At 27.9% G+C, this 4,353-nt stretch overlaps 1 long non-coding RNA gene across 1 annotated transcript in view; it reads left to right on the top strand.

The window, feature by feature from the left end:
• The window catches only part of LOC106467999, a 25,114-nt gene extending 21,406 nt beyond the window's left edge, over positions 1-3,708 (top strand). Inside the window, exon 4 of the long non-coding RNA XR_001291368.2 lies at positions 3,621-3,708. This is a non-coding gene — a long non-coding RNA (uncharacterized LOC106467999). The remainder of the gene's footprint in view (positions 1-3,620) is intronic.
• The last annotated feature ends 645 nt before the right edge of the window (positions 3,709-4,353 follow it).

Raw genomic sequence — 4,353 nt, forward strand, 5'->3', positions numbered from 1 at the left:
TAGTTCTCCCTGACGTTTAATACTATATTATTTATAACCAATAGAAAGCCAAAGTTTTAATCTATCAAATAAGGTATTATACTACGTTGTTTTCTGTACATAGAATTGTCAATTTGCTTCCAGATCAAACTTTATTCCTACAAGAAACACATCGACAAACTTAGTTGAATTTTTAATAGTTAGAAAGGCAGAAAAGTTATTATAGTTATACAGTATTGCGTGCTTTTTACATGTTATTATTTTGTGTCCTTAGATGTAGTATTTAATTAAAAATTATTTAATGCAGTAGTACTATTAGTATAAAAAATGTAGGGTTAAATTTCATCAACAGTTGACAGCAAAAAAATGATAAGACCCTGGCAATATTATATTTCTTGTATTTCATCTGTATTCTTTATTTATTGTTATAAAAGTAACTAAAATGTAAAAATTAGAGGCTTTTTAGGTTAGATAATGTTACATTAGGTAAAATGTACTTGTGAGCAACTTGCGAGGTGCCTGTGCACTTTGTAATTCATTATAATAATGTAAGCTACACATTTGCCAAGTGATATACAACTTGTATGGCAGGAATATTAGTTAGATACAGTTCAAAAAGCAATAAAACAGTAAAATTAAGTATAAACAGATGTATATTGTTACAATCTTTAAGCTATTTAGGATAAACAAATGTAGTTTCCTGTTACAATTTGAAGTCATTCTAGAAAGAAAAAAGGGTGAATTGGATTTATTTCATATTTTTTTATGGTAGTAAAAATGGACCTACCTCTTATAGAGTTAGGATAGAGAAAATATAAAGGTTTACTGAAAAAAAGTTTGAAATTTATTCTAGGGGGTTTTAGAGATTACATAATGAAATTTGACAATTTTCAGACAAAGAAGAGTATTTTTAATCTTAACATGAAAATCATTTTGCACTTGGAGCAGTCAACACTTTGATTCTATATAGGAATATATTCTATATATTCAGGAAGAAAGTTTTAGTGCAAATACTTTATTAAAAAATTATGCTATTTTGTGTACAAAAGACTTATAATACTAAAAGCTTGCAAAATTTCGTGAAGATACACAAAACATGTTAAAAGTTATAATATGGAAACGCTAAAGGTCAATTTGACTGAGCCTATAGCGAGACAGTGAAACAACCATGTATTCCTACAATTAAAGTACAAATAACTAATGATACTCATTTTTTGAAATTATATTCAAGTCTGTCTTTCAAGGCTTATGTTTATAGATATTTCACTTATATTTTTGTTTTTGGACTGGATGAAGTTCTAGTTTCATTGAATAGATAATGTTATTAACAGATGTGTAGTTAGAATAGTTACTTTTAAAACAAACTCAAATTTTTTAATATTTTGTACAAAATTCAGAATTTTTTAAACTATACACATTGGCGGATAAATTAGAAATCTCCCCTTAATTTAACAGTATTCCTCTCCTGCACATTTTTTAGTTGGAAACAAGATGATCATGTTAATTTTGAGCTTGTTAAGAAAAAATTGAGAAGTTTCAAGAATGGTAAGGCTCCTGAGCCAGATAATATTAAGGATTGGATATGTGTGGTGCTTGCTATTATTTTTTTTGTAATCCTTGAATATTGGCCAGGTGCCAACAAATTGAAATATGCCTAATGTTACTCCTGGTAGTTATAGGCATAGTAGTATTATATTAGTGGTAGGAAAACTTTCTGAAAGTCTGATCGAATATTATTTGCAAAGTCATTTAACAAAGCTTAAAATTTTATTGGATTGTCAACTTGGTTTCACTAGGGGAAAATATTGCCTTACTTGTTTTTTGACTTAAGTCAGGGACATAGATAAAGGAAGAGTTAATAAATTACTTAAATTTGCTGCTGATAATAAGGTCTTGGGGAGCACTGGCTATGAAGAGGATGCTGCTGCTTTACAAATGATTTGGATCATTTGGTTTGTTGGGCAAATAAATGGCAAATTACTGTTGATTATAATGAATTCAAGGTAATGCATGTGGGTTATCATAATTTGAATTGCAATTATAATTTTGATAGGAATAACCTTAACAATGTTATGGAAGAAAAGGATCTGGGTATTGTGGTTCATAGTTTCTTAAGTCATCTAAACAGTGTGCTGTTGCTAGTTGTAGGGCAAATAGAATGTTATGTTGTATCTCCAGAAATATTGAACACAAGTGTAAAGAGGATATAATGTTATTGTATAGGTCATTGGTTTGGCCACATTTGGAGAACTGTGTTCAGTCTTGGCCTCCTTGTCATAAAAAGAACATTTATTTCTTGGAAAGGACTCAGAAGAGAGTTTCTAAGATGATAACTGATATGGAAAAGTCATATTATATGGACAGGTACAAACTGGAATGGAAAAGTCATATTATATAGACAGGTTAAGATCTATTTAATTGTTTTCTCCTGAAAAAAATAAAAGAGGGGATCTGATTAAGGTGTTTAAGATTGTTAAGGTAATCAATAGTATTGCTACATCATTTGTTTTCATACTTAATGGTGAGAATGATAGGACTAGGGTACACAAATGTAAATTTAACAGTGTAGTAGTCATCTTCAGCTAAGACAGTTTTATTTTGTTAACAGAGTAGTTGGTCTTTGGAATAGACTGGCTTTGGATTTGGTGGATGCCATTAATTTAAGGGATTTTATCCTTATGTCTATTGGGTACCTACATTGAATGACCTAGCGTTGCTATTGTTATATTTCTTTCCTGAAATAAAACTAGTGGATGAAATTGTTTAAAATTTGACAAGATCTTTCCTAAGAGTATGTAGTTTCAAAAAATAAAATATTAAATTTTGATTTTTTCTACTATTTCTAATAAAAATTCGTTATTTAATGTACTTATTTTTGCATGGACTCTGAATACTTTACCTGCAAGATGATTTTCATGTTAAGTATAAAAATACTATTTTTTATCTTACAGTTTTCACACGCATAATTTCTAGAACCTCCTAAATAAATATGAAAAGTTTTTTTAGGGTAAATGTTTGCCTTAAATTTTCCTATTTTTTTCTACCATATTACTTACTCTTGCTGTTATCATCAACATATGGTGCAATGAAATGTTTAAAACTATGAAATTTAAATATAACATACCTTTTATCTGTTTGTTGAATAATATTGAAATATCTTCTTTGGGTCATATGCATAATTTCATGTCTTTACTTTTTCACTAATTTATTTTTAATGTTTTATTTTCCTTTTCTGTTATTTATCTTTGAATATTTATGTTGACACACTTCAACAGGTTCCTATTGGGGATATAACACTATCATCAGCAGGGAAAGTTTAGCCTCTGCTTAGTTAGGTGATACTTGTGGAGTGACACAAAGCTTAATTATATTTAAAAAATCATTAGACTAAATATTTAAACATAAAATGTAAATACAGTTACAGGGTATATTATACTACTATATTTAGTATAGCAAATATATTTAGATCTTTCAACAAACTGTGCACATTGTTTTATTGTACATATACATTTGTATGTTATTAAGCTTTTAGACATGAAAATATTCTAAATTGTTATCATCTTATACATATTTTTATGTATTATCTGTTCAATTATCACATTATAGTAGGTATTTTTTGTAAAATTTTATTCTTATTTTAGTGGAATAATCAAAGTAAGTAAGAGTTTGGACAGAGAGGAGATCTCAGCATATACCTTAAAAATTAAAGCAGAAGATCCAAGTGGTTTAGTAAGTGACATATTTTTATTTACTTTTATCAATAATTTGAACCAAAGTATAAAAATACTGTGAAATAATCTTTATTGAAAGTCATGTAGCACATACAAGTACATGTAAATGCTATTGAAAAACAATTAACATTTTTTTGTCAGAATGTCTAGGATTTCTATATTTTTGACTTCTCAACTAATTTTATATACAGCAGCACTTATGTTTACCATTTCATAGATTTCTTTTTGTTGTTTGACATCTGTGAATAGTGTAACAATCTATTCTGATATTTCAAATATCTAATACATCTGTTTTTAATATCCATTTTACTGAATGTCATGTATTTATAGTATTTGAAGTATTGTAAAACATAAAAGAGAATGATTCTAGTACTAATGATAAGTTTTCAAACTGATGAGAAAATAAGAAATGCTTGATAGTTTTAGTGTTTGCAGTATTATTGGTTAGGAATTGTTCAGTTTGAAAGATAGTTTTGTACTTTAAAATAATATAGTTTGACCTTATTTTAAGTTTAAATTAAGCATTTTATTTTACAATTAGCCGTTCTTATCAGGTGTTGCCTGGGTATTACCTGAACAGAGGGCTGATGTTTAGCTATTTTTAAACAGAAAGGATCAATCTTTTGTTTTTTCATGTAACAAT

Source organism: Limulus polyphemus, unplaced genomic scaffold (assembly GCF_000517525.1).
Source record: "Limulus polyphemus unplaced genomic scaffold, Limulus_polyphemus-2.1.2 Scaffold2824, whole genome shotgun sequence".
Lineage (NCBI taxonomy): Eukaryota > Metazoa > Arthropoda > Merostomata > Xiphosura > Limulidae > Limulus > Limulus polyphemus.